The following is a 13762-nucleotide window of genomic DNA, read 5'->3' as shown; positions in this document are numbered from 1 at the left end:
GTCACGCAGGCCATGGTAGGACAGCTAAGGGGCATGGTGGCCGAGCAGATAGCTCAGCACGCACAGTCACAGTAGGCATCATCCTCATCAGACCCGTTACCACCAGTTCAGAATCCAAATAGGGCCATGAATCGAACCGTGGCAGGCCCTTCTTTGGAAGTTGGATACCTATGGGACTTCAAGAAGTATGATCCCCCGACATTTAACAGGTTCCTGAAAGTTCCCACAAATGCAGAATTGTGGTTGTCCAATGTGGAAGGGATTTTTTAGTACATGAGGTGTCCATATCAAAACTAAAAATTTTGTCATACTTGCAAAACCTCAAACATAAAAAGCATTGTTGAACAATCATATTCTTAAATTGCTATCTATTGAAATTTTGCATTGAAATTTTCTTATTTCTATACCATCATATATATTTAATAAGATGATTATATCACATTCGTTAGAAATATTCTACAAGAATCTCTATGTTATATATACTATTCACTAATATTTGAATTATAAGATTTTTGTACCTTTAATCCTTCAGGGATATAATTATTAGAAGATGTATATTAAGTTTTTCATAAACAGTCAGATATATTATATATCACATGGTATCGTATCTACCATAGGAGAATATGTCTTCACATATAACCAATATCAATTCTTTGCAAGATTTATTGTGGAACTTGTCTCACTTTATATAATGTGACCTCATTCTATTTATTTTTTATAATTACTCACTTTGTATCCTTGTACATTCTCTAATGTCTGAACTAATAATTCTCACAATTTGAAAAATTAATGTATTTCTATTGTTTCTTTTCACATAAGTCAATCCTTTGTATGTTGTGACATTTTTTTTCCAATATATATGAGTATATAATACTCATAATATCGTGAGAAACATCGTATGTATATATATATATATATATATATATATTGTCAACTTATACAAGTATGGCTCCATATTTTTTTTTCTATCATGACATATAATTTATCAAGAACTCTTTATCATCCTCTTTTACTTCAAAATTTCCTAGTGAGTACTCATATTCAGGATTTGTTCTGGAATATCCATATAAAACCGAGTCATTTTGATTATTGATTACTTTTTTTAGGATCTTTATCTTTGGAACTCATTTGTCTATCATGCTTCAGGTGTGTTGCAAACTAATTAATAGTGACAACTTGTTGCACTGGGATATCAATCTTAGATGGTGTATTTGCAATAGTATCTATCATTTAGTCACTTTTTTGTAATTGTAAATACTCTATAAATACATCTAGCATTTGATTTACAATCTTTTTCAAATGAAGTATCTTTTGAACTTCTAGTTCGAAGTAATTTATATGGTGATCAAAATGAAGCAATACTTATGCATTTCATTCAATTTCTTTTTCCAACTTTTTCTTAATTCCTTATCTAATGTTGAAAAACTTGATTCATTAATGAAAATTAGCATATTATGCAATAAATTCATCACTTGTCAGGGGTTCAGAGTATTTATTAATTAATGTGTAATCAATTTCACCTAGATTTATAACATCTTTTGAGGACTCATTTTAATTGCTTCATCTTCTTAATTGTTGTTGTGGAACAATTTAAAAATTTAGTGCACATGAAATATATTTGATTGGTCATCAACGTATATGCCATTGGCTTAAAGCATATATAATAACATGAACCCATTCAAATTTAGAAGCTATGCTATTTGAATATAAGCTACATAAGTTTCAATACTTATCTCAATCAATTATCAAATGTTTGGGATGCAAACTCACTAGCATTACTAAACAAAATTAATAATTTCAAAATCATGAAATTGTACTATTAACTATTTGAGCAACTAACCTTGCAAATGTAAGTTTTTGAAATGACAATAAATATATATGTGATCATCGACTGGATGCGCCAACAAAAACCATAAAATATTTAAATGCTTCACTTGGTAGATTAATAAATCCAGATATACAACCATGAATCTGTTCCAAAAGCACAAAGGTTCAATTTCAATTTTAGCTAGTGAGAGTTTGATAATAAATCTTTTAAGAACAAGAAGCACTGATAATTTATTAGATAGAAGAATCTTTTAGTTCTTCAATGGAGGTTAAAGTATATTTCGAATAATTATTTTTACTATTGACCCAAAATGGCTCGTGTCAAATAAAAAATATATTTGGATCAATAAACTTCAGGTTTATTGGTTACATATACTTCAATTGCATGAATATGTATGTAATACAATATAGAAAAGAAAAAAAAAAAAGCAAACAACTTTTCTATATACATTTCCCTTAGGAGACAATAGGTATAGTATATTGTTGGGATTGATGTCTTAAATCTCAATGGTTCTCGTAGTTTGTAAATTCGTATGAACAAATTGTTATTAATAAAATAAGAGTTATTTTATTTATGCATTAACTCTATCCAATAAACTAAGATCCAAAGTTATTTTATATAACTTAAACATGTATGTAGTTGACATATAGGTGGATCATGTTTAAGTAATAACCTAAATAGTTAAAAGAATAAGATTGGGTGTCTTATCCTTGTGACACTACAGATACAACACACTTTGTAATTGTTACAAGAGTTATATAAAGTGTTACAAATGATTTAATTCTTATCATTGATGTAAGGATACGTGAGTGGGAGTATCCTATACAAATAGTTTGTATAAGACCGGACCGCGAAATGATTAGTCTATCTTTATAGCACCGTTACTTGAAGAGATTAGCATTTCAATAGGATGACCATAAGTGACTTGACCTTAATCCTGAGTGAGTTGTGAACTTCTGTCTATGAGGGCAGTCTTTTGATTTGTATGGGTGAGAGTGGCTAGATTTGTCAACTCAATAAGCCTACCATTTTGAGGATTTATCTGAGTAGGGAGTTGAGAATATAGTTACACAAAATGAAACTCACTCCTTCGAAGTTCTATGATAAGTAGACGAATTGTTCCCTAAAGAGCTGATTTCGGGTCTTGAACAATAAGGGTCCTTACCCTCTCACTGACCAGAGAGGGGTTTTAATTTATAATTGGACTATAACTAATTTTTCATTAGAGGGATTTGTGGTACTTAAGAAATAGATGTAACTACTGAAGGAACGGTGAAGTTCTGCAAAAATAGAGGTCGTCTCAGTTTTTAATTTTCACAGAACAGAAACTTACTGAACCAAAATATGCATAAAATCAACTAATTTACAGCATGCTGAGAGAAGGGAAAAGAAATTAGGGTTTAAAAATCACTTACCCTTGAAGAACTCACAACCTTCACAAAATCCCCTCTCCAATAATGATCAACCACGAACAATTACAACCATGAACGGTAAAACAAAGGGGCATCACCACAATAATTACCTCTGTATTCTCCGTAGGGTCTGACGATCACATGAGGTGTGAGTTCTGTGATTTTGGAATAGGGAGATAGATTGATAGGAGAAGAAAGAGTGTTTGGGATTTTCTTGAGATCTTAAAAAAAAAAAAAAATAGAGAGTGCCTTTATCACAAGTCTTCTGATGAAGAAGATTATCATTAGTCCAACTGCCCCACACACTACGTGAGATTAAGAGAGAATTAAGTGGAGGAAAGTTATTTCCCTCCCTTTAATTTTAAAATTAAAATTAAAATTAATTAATTTTAATTTAAATAAATATTAACAAAATTTTTATAAATAAAAATATCCCAAAAATATTTACATTCTATAGCAAAAAGTTTCAAAGGTGCTTTGTACTTTTGGAAATTTTTGCTATAAAATGTAAATATTTTTACATTTAATATTATATCAAATATAATATAACCTATTGTTTTAATTCTCTCATTAATGCATGGTATTTAATATAAATCCATTTATACTAAATTTAATTATATGAATCCAATTCACATCATTAATATTTGAATTGTATTCAAATATTTATTTCCTCTCAAATAAACTTTATATAATGTATCAAATACATTATATTAATTATATCATATATAATTAAGAGTTAAATTAATTATATCACATATAATTAATTCCCTCAATTAATTTGAACGATTCAAATTAATTCAAAATTGATTCTCATAAATCCCTGTTGAGCTATAGAGTGAACCTCATGGACCTGTAGATTGAAACTCCAATGGTATTTGAATAATTAATTAAACTCCTTTAATTAAATTATTCAACATCCATTAACTATCACTCCACTAAAGACCGACAACTACACTCTTCGTACTACAGATATATTTCTATGTCTATTTGATATAACCAGTTAACAACGTAATGACCCTTCACAAATTGCTAGTAAGTACATATGAGTCAAAATTACTGTTTTGTCCCTGTAGTTACATCTAACTCCTTAAGTACTACTGATCCCTTTAATGAACAATAGGTCATAGTCCAACTGTGACCAAACTTCTCTCAAGCCAAGAGAGGGTATGATGCCACATTGTTCAAGCCTCAGAATCAGCCCTTAAGAGAGCAATTATATACTTACTCCGACATCAGGGAATGAGTGAATTCTGTCTTGTGTAGTTGTGCTCCCAACTCCCTAATCAGACGAATCCTTAAAATGGTAGGCTTATTGAGTCGGCGATCTGGCCGGCCACTCTCACCCATACAAATCAAAGGACCGCCTTCATAGGTAGAAGTTCACAACTCACTCAGGATTCAGGTCATGTCACCTATGATCATTGTGGAGAAATGTAGGTTTCTATTATTAATGGTGTTATATAACGAGACTAGTCATTTTGTAGTCCGGTTTTATACAAACTTCTTTGTATAGAATACCCCCGCTCACATGTCTCCATGCAAATAATCAAGATCAGATCATTTGTAGCACTTTACAATAATTGTAATTCTACAAAGCGAGTCGTATTCGTAGTGTCACCAGGATAAGGTACCCAGCCTTATCCATCTACTACAAACCATTTAGGTTATTACTTAAATATGATCTACCTATATGTCTCTATATACATGATTAATCTACAAAAGATAACATTGGTTGTTAGTTTATTGGTTTGTAGGTTAATGCTACTAAATATTGAATAAAACATCTCATATTTTATTAAAATGTTTGTACATTACAATTACAAACTACAAGACCCACGAGATTTAAGGCATCAACCCAACAACTACATGGGTAAAACGGTAATTTGACCCAACTATAGCTATGAACGATTCGTGAAAGGTCAACTTGTTGTTGATTGGTTATATTTGTGGACATAGATATATATTTAAAGTGCGAAGAGTACAGCTGTCGGTCTTTAATAGAGTGATCGACAGTTAATGAATATTGGTTAATTAATTAAAGAGTTTAATTAATTAATCTCGTACCACTGGAGTTTCTAATATTTAGGTCCATAAGATCTTTTTGCTAGCTCATAAAGGGTTAAATAAGAATCAATTAGTTTTGGATTAATTTGATTTGTTCAAATTAAATAAGAGAATTAATTGTATATGATACAATTAATATAATGTTTATAAATACATCATAATATAAAGTTAATTTTGAATAAGAATCAAAATTATACTTTATAATATGTGAGAGATAAATATTTGGATAAGATTCAAATATTATTCATGTTAATGAGACTCATATAAAATTATAGGTTATAATTAATGTGGATGAGATTCATATTAAAACTGTAGGTTAAAACTAATATGGATGGGATTCGTATTAAAACTATAGGTTATGTGAGAGAATATTATTTGAATATGATTCAAATGAAATTAAATATATGATATTTAATTAGTTAACTAATTAACGGCTCAATAATTAATATTATTTAAATATATTTATATATTAAATTAGATTTAGTATATATATATATGTTGTGAAAATAAGAACAATGCATAAACAAAACAAGAACAAAAGAAGCAAAGTAGAAAAAAGATTGAAGAGAACAAATATTGAACTCAATTGTGTTTTGTCTTATAAAGACACCTTGCACCAGAATGATGTTGTATGTTACAACATAGAATTCAATGGAGGGTGCATATTACAACATGAAATTCAATGGGAGGTTTGTGATATTTGAACCTATGTAGGTTATGGATATCTATACTAAATAGTATATTACAATATATATTATATTTGTAATACTTAATGCTCCCCCCTTAGATGTCCATATTATATAACATAATAACGTCTCGTTAAAATCTTACTAGGAAAATCGAGTGGGAAAATCCTAGTGAAGGGAAAAGAATACATTATTTTATATACTTTAGTGACTGCCTCATTAAAAATCTTTCTAGGAAAACCGAGTGGGAAAAACCATAGTCAAGGGAAAAAGAGTGCAATATTTCTACTCCCGCTCGTGAATACATCACTTGAGTTCTCTGAGTTGTCACATTCCAATGTTGTGCACTAATTTTTCGAATGTTGGTATGGGTAGTGCCTTCGTAAGTAAGTCCACCAAGTTGTCTTTTGAAGAAATTTGTTGAAACTAATGTCGTCATTTTCTTCAAGGTCATGCATTCAGAAGAGTTTTAGTGAGATATGCTTTGTTTTATCTTTTTTTATATACCCATCTTTGATTTGAGCTATAAATGCAGTATTGTCTTTGATAACGAGCAGAAATGCACATTATTACAGTGACAAGTTATTAAACCATACAGGTTTGCGTTAATAAAATATATAAGGTTGCGTCCAAAAAGCATTAAGTTTGTAACATTGCGGTCGCATGCGTTCATCGCATAAAAACAGTTAACTTTTGTATTTTTGTGCAAAATATGCGTTGACACAAAGCAAAAAGTACGATCACAAGAAAGCAATGGTCGAGCACAGCGTTACCGCAAGGCTTTGTGGTGATTTGTGCTCGCAAACATTTGCTCAAGAAGGATTGCCACATAGAGTTGACGCAACTTAGTGGGCGCATCTGGGTGAAAAGCATAATTAATCACGATGGGACAAAAAGCTGATGACGGTCGAGTTCAAATTAAGTTGACAAGCCGCTAACAATAGCAAGTACACTCAGCTTTTCAGTGACAAATATTCGGCGCATCAGACAGGGAATTAAAGCCATCTCATTAGTGCAATCATAAGAGAGAAGACGTCTTTCCCCCCGAAGCTTTATAAATACCAAAGGCAACCTTCAGAAGATGAGTTCAGATAGTTAGAGAATTTCCCTTAGATAGAATAGCCTTGTTCATAGTTTTTCTTTTTATTTAGAAGGCGGAGCGAGAGAAGGGAAGAAACGCCGGAAGATCGCTCAGGGCAACTCGAGAGAGAACTCAGAGGCGTGGAAAAGCAGAGAGCGGGTCGACTCTCGCGAGAGCAAGACTATCTTTTGAACAGAGTAGAAAAGACAATGTAAAAGCCTTGGGAAGCAAGAGATTGCCACCAGGTTCTTTATTCTCATCTTGGATTGTTATTTTGTATTTCGACTCTATATCTATACAATGAAACTTCTTTATCTACATCTGTTCACTCTCTTAAAAGCATGCATGAGTTGAGAATAACTAAGCTAACATGACCTAGGATCTTCATCGTATGCGATTATCTTGTTTATGTTGTGCCCAACATCCCTTTAGAGCTACTCGAGAGAGAGTCTAAAGAAAGAACCTAAGACGTGAGAGAGCTAGGTTGGAATCTAGACTCGAGAGAGCAAGATTAGATCTGCATAAGCAAGAGATAGGGACTTAGAGATAAGCTCTGTTTGCCAACCTGCATCGTGTGCACCCTAGAGATAGGTTATGACATTATGTGGTCACCTTATTTGTGTTTATGTCATTTTGTCATCGCATAGATAAGAATAGAGGGTTATGTGTAGGTCCTATAGACTCATCGCATGTGTTCTAGTATTAGAAGCTGTAGCATTTGCATCGAGAGATGATTTACTATTGTATGTGTATTGCATGATCGCATAATATAAACGCACCCTAGAAAGTGTTAGCTGAAATCCTTCTCAACCCGTTCTCCGCATATTCATCGCATCTTTCGTATTATCTACTCTTTTCGTAACTCCACGACATATATTTATTTTACACCGCAAATAACAACCCAAAACAACTATTTGAATTATTTGGTTACCGCAAAGTTTTCTTGAAAATCATCACTGCATACTGTTTTCCCTAGTCTCTGAGTTCGACCCTGAACTTACCAGGAAACTCAATAGGGTTTATACTTGGATTCCGCTGAGAAAACTTGTTGCTCAACTCATTTCCATTACCGCATTTCATTCCATAATTTCACCTCATAAAATAACGCATCAAGTTTTTGAAATAATAACATTGGTAAATTTTTATTGGAAGACAAGTTGATGAGTCATTAACCTCAACCACACACATTCCCTACCAACTTCATGAATTGCAAGAATTTCTACATGATTTGAGGAAGTGGTTGTGATGATTTACTTTACGGATCGTCAAGATATAACAGTTCCTCCACATGTAAACAGATAACCTATTTGAGATCTTGCTTTGTGTGAATCAGATAAATATTCAACATCTTCATAACCAGATAGATCAAAGTTTGATTTGTTTGAATAAAAAAAACTCATATCAATCGTTCCTCAAAGATAACGGGGTATATGCTTAACTTTGTTCCAATGTCTTTTTGTTGGAGAACTGTATCTTACTAATAAATCTACTGAGAATGCTATATACGATCTTGTGTTGTTAGCAAGATACATTAATGTACCTATTGCATTAAAATATGGTACTTTAGGACCAAGTAGTTCTTCATTATCTTCTCAAGGTTAAAAAATATCATTTTTCACATCTAGTGATTGAACTATTATTGGAATGTTCAGTGGGTATGCTTTGTCCATGTAAAATCTTTTTAAAATCTCTTTTGTATATGTTAATTGATGAATAAAAATACCATCGGCTAAATACTCAATTTGCAAGCCAAGGAAAAATTTTGTTTTACCAAGATCTTTCATCGCAAATTCTTTTTTGAGATATCCTGTTGCCTTTGAAAGCTCTTTATAAGTACCAACTATATTTAAATCATTAATATATACAACTATATTAGCAAATCCTGACTGTGATTTGTTAATAAAGACACATGGACAAATTGGATTATTTTGATAACCTTCTTTTAATAAAGAATCACTTAGATGGTTGTACTACATTCGTCATGATTGTTTCAATCTATATAATGATCTCTGTAATTCGATCTAATATAATTATCTAGAATTTGAATTACATGATTCAGGTATTTTAAATCCTTCAAGAATTTTCATGTAGATTTCATTTTCCAGATATCCATATAGATATGTTGTGACAATATCCATAAGATGTATGTCAAGCTTTTCATATACAGTTAGAGGCTAATTAAATATCTTAATATAATAGCATCCACCATAGGAGAATATGTTTCCTCATAATCAATGTCTGGTCTTTGAGAAAATCTTTGTGCAACATGTCGTGCTTTATATCTTGTGTTCTCATTATTTTCATTTCTTTTACGTACAAATACCTATTTGTATCCCACGGATTTTACACCTTCAGGTGTATGGACTGCAGATCCAAAAATCTCACGTTTCGAAAGTGGTTTTAATTATGCTTGGATGGCTTCTTTCCACTTGACCCAATCCTTTTGTTGATGACATACTTCAACAGATCTAGGTTCAGAATCCTTATTCTCATGAGTGATATCATGGGCAACAATATAAGCAAAAATGTTGTATATAACTACATTAGTTCTATTCCATCTTTTTCTTGTCACGACATAATTTGTCGAGATCTCATTGTTATCTTCATATATTTCAGTCTTTTCAACATTTTTATCATTAGTCACGTACAGGGTTTCTTTTTTAATGTTCTCATTTTCAATTGAGTGATTTCAACTATTGATTACTTTTCTTTTTCAAGGATTTTTATCCTTTGAACCTATTGATCTACCATGCTTCTAGCGTACCGCTGACTCATTAGTTGTAACAACTTGTTAAGTTGGGATTTCAATTTTAGATGGAATATTTGTAGCTGGAATATGTGAATTAGTCACTTTCTTAGTATCTGTAAATGCATTTGGCATTTGGTTTTCTATGCTTTGTAAATTAATTATCTTTCGAACTTTCAGTTCGTATTGATCTATACAAGGATCTAAATGGGACAATAATGATGCATTTCAGGCAATTTTATTTTCCAACTTCTTAATTCCTCCCCCTAATAATGTTGGAAAAGTTTCTCATCATAATGACAATCAGTAAATCGTGCAGTAAATACATCACCCGTCAGAAGGTTCAAGATATCCAATAATTGATGGGGAATCAAATTCGACATATATTCCTAACCTCCTTTGAAGTCTCATTTTAATATGTTATGGTGGGCCAATTGGAACATATACTGCACAACAAAAAAATCACATATGAGAAATATTTGGCTTATGGCCATAAGCTAATTGTACTGAGGAGTACTTATAATAAGATGTCGATCTTATGCGTATAAGTGACGTTGCATGCAAAATAGCATGACCCCATATAGATATTGGAAGTTTTGTTCTTATAAGTAATGATCTAGCAATTAATTTTAAATGTTTGATAAATGATTTTGCTAATCATTTTGTATATGAACATGAGCTACAAGATATTCAACACTTATCCCAATTGACATACAATAATCATTAAATACTTGAGATGTAAATTCACCAGCGTTATCAAGTCAATTGCTTTTGATTGTATAATCAGGAAACTATGCTCTTAATTTGATTATTTGAGCAAGTAATCTTGTAAATGCAAGGTTTCGGCTTGATATGTGACCATTTACTGGATGTGTCAATTAAAACCTAAATGGTCCGCTTGGTAGATTAATAGGTCCACATATGTCACAATGAATTCGTTCTAAAAATGTTAGTGGCTCAATTCTCACTTTAGCTGGTGATGGTCTAATAATCAATTTTCCTTGAGAGCAAGCAACACATGATAATTCATTAGATTGAATAATCTTCTGGTTCATAATAGATGTCCATGAGAATTTTCAATAATTCTTTTCATCATTATTCACGTGGGATGACCCGATTGATCATGCCAAACATTGAACATATCTAGATTCATGAACTTCGGGTTCATGGTTGCATATATTTCAATTACTTATATATGAGTATAATATAATCTAGAAGAAAAAGCAGGCAGTGTTTCCAATATACGTTTTCCATGTGAAACAATAGATGTAATATAGAGATATTCTATATTATTCTTATTGTTGGTTTCAACATGATTACCATTTTCATGTATATCTTTGAAACTCAATAGATTTCTTTTTGACTTACTATAGAACTAAGCACTATTAATTGTGAATTTTGTTCCTCTACGCAAAATAAGGTTTGCTCTTCCAAAACCTTCAATCAAGTTTGTATTGTATTAATATTTGCTTCAAGCATTGTCAATTTAGAAAAATATTTTTCTACTTTTAAGTATGGTGTGCGTAGTTGCCCTATGTGCCAAGCATCGTCTTCATTTTTCATTTTTGAGTCAACCAAAATATGAGAAATGTCCATGATTCTTCATTATAAATAAAACGATTACAATAAATCTCAAATCAAAATTAACTTGTAAATGTAAAAAAAGAACAAACTAAAGCATAAATTAATATTAGTTTTGGACATTATCAAAATTAAAAGAAATTATTTGCTACTCTTTAAATGTCATCATTTTTTTCTGCAGGAGACTCAAAGAAGTCCGCAACATCCAAATGTGTCATGTTTGAAGGGTCAAATACATCATCTTGATACGCAAAGTTTCCTTCCACATTTTTCCCTTTCTCCTTCAATGAGGCTTGATAGAGATCAACTAAGTATTTGGACGTACGACAGGTACGAGATAATGCCTCTTCGTACGACATTGAAAGCATTGATTTTCAACACTTTTAGAGCTCTTATTTTGTGGAACTTTTCCTCTATGATCATCAATATTTGTGGTTTTCTTGAAATCTGAATGATTATTACCATGGAAAGAATAATTATTTCTTCCTCTACCGCGATCACCACCTCGACCATGATTATTTGAAATTACAGCATTTACTTCAGGGAATGGTGCTACTCCAGTTGGTTGAGATTCATGGTTTTTCATTAATAGCTCATTGTTTTGTTCAGTCATGAGAAGACATGATATAAGTTCATAATACTTTTTAAAACCTCTTTCTTGATATTGTTGTTGTAGAAGCATATTCGAGATATGAAATGTTGAAAATGTCTTCTCTAACATATCTTCATCAACAAATTTTTCTCCGCATAACAACAATTTTGAACTAATTTTAAATAATGCGGAATTGTAATAACTTACTGGTTTAAAATCTTCCAACCTTCGATGCATCCAATCATAAGGAGTTTTGGGAAGAATTACTTTTTTTTTTTAATGATTGTACCTTTCTTTTAAACTTTGCCTTAGGACATAGAGATCTTTTACCATAAGATATTCAATCTTTAGTCCTTCATGAAGATGATGTCGAAGGAGAATCATGGTTGTTGCTTTTTCTTTTTCTTTTTTTTAGAAGTCTTATTTCCTTCTTTAATCGTTTCTCCAAGATTCATGACATCCAAATGAATTTCAACATCAAGCACCCATGATAAATAATTATTACCATTGATATCAAGAGATAGAAACTCTAATTTGGTAAGACTTGTCATGGCAAAACTATAACAAAGAAATGTAACTTATATTAAAAATTTAATAAACATATCAATCATGCATTCCAAACAATGTAGATAATTATTACAACATGTTGTATTATGTTTTTAAAGTATATATCCAATATAAATAACATGCTCAATATATATATATATATATGTATGTATGTTTCATAAACATGATATTCGAACGACACAATACAAAATCATTCAAAACATACATATTAATGGACCATTAAAGTTATAAACATATCATAATACATAGCAATATACCAATCCTTTTAATTAAATTATCAAGTAATGAAAATTCACATATGCACATTTAATCCACATATTGATGATACTTCAAATAAATAAATTGCAATATATGCTCATAGAAAAAAAAATATTGACAATATGCTTAGACAAAAGTGGTATAACTATTTAGATCAATGTTATGAATGACACAAATAGTAAGTTTAGATAAAATAAGAAAAAGATCTCATAGAAAATGAACAACACAACATATTATTCACATACAAGAGCAAAAACATAAATAAAAAGAAAGATAAATCCAACCATGGAATTATTGTAAACAAATTATAATTTTGCAAGTATATTATATCAATAAGAAGAACATGTTGCCAACTTTTAAACTATACACAGTGTATATATGAGGTATTGGATACATATACACAATATACATGAAACGTTCATAACTCAAAACACATAAACAAAAGCGAAAACGAAATTAACCTACTTTTTGCAAATGAAAGTGGTAGAGTCGTGCTGATAACGTGTTGTGAAAATAAGAACAATGCATAAACAAAACAAGAACAAAAGAAGCAAAGTAGAAAAGAGATTGGAGAGAATAAATATTGTACTCAATCGTGTTGTGTCTTACAAAGGCACCATACACCACTATTTATAGGACATGAAATGTTGTATTCTACTTCATCTTCTTCCCAATATCTCTCTCACACAAAAAACTCTCTCTGCCAAAACAAAGAAGACCACACATCCTATATCTCTTGTCCTAAGAATAGTGAGGACTCCGAGTGGTAGTGTCCAGAGAAGTTCATCTTTCATGTGTTCGTGTTTGTTCAATTTCAAGAGAGGACTTTTTTATTCGTGCAAAGAAGATCCTGAAGGAACTGTGAGGTTCACTGTGGAAGCGCAAATCGTTCCAAATTCCCAATTTTCACAAAATATAAAATTAAAAAGAAATAATTATGAATTATA

Source organism: Benincasa hispida, chromosome 7, assembly GCF_027475165.1.
Source record: "Benincasa hispida cultivar pf3 chromosome 7, pf3_genome.v1.1, whole genome shotgun sequence".
Classification (NCBI taxonomy): domain Eukaryota; kingdom Viridiplantae; phylum Streptophyta; class Magnoliopsida; order Cucurbitales; family Cucurbitaceae; genus Benincasa; species Benincasa hispida.
The sequence above is the reverse complement of the archived record's forward strand: the minus strand, read 5'-3'. Positions refer to the sequence as shown.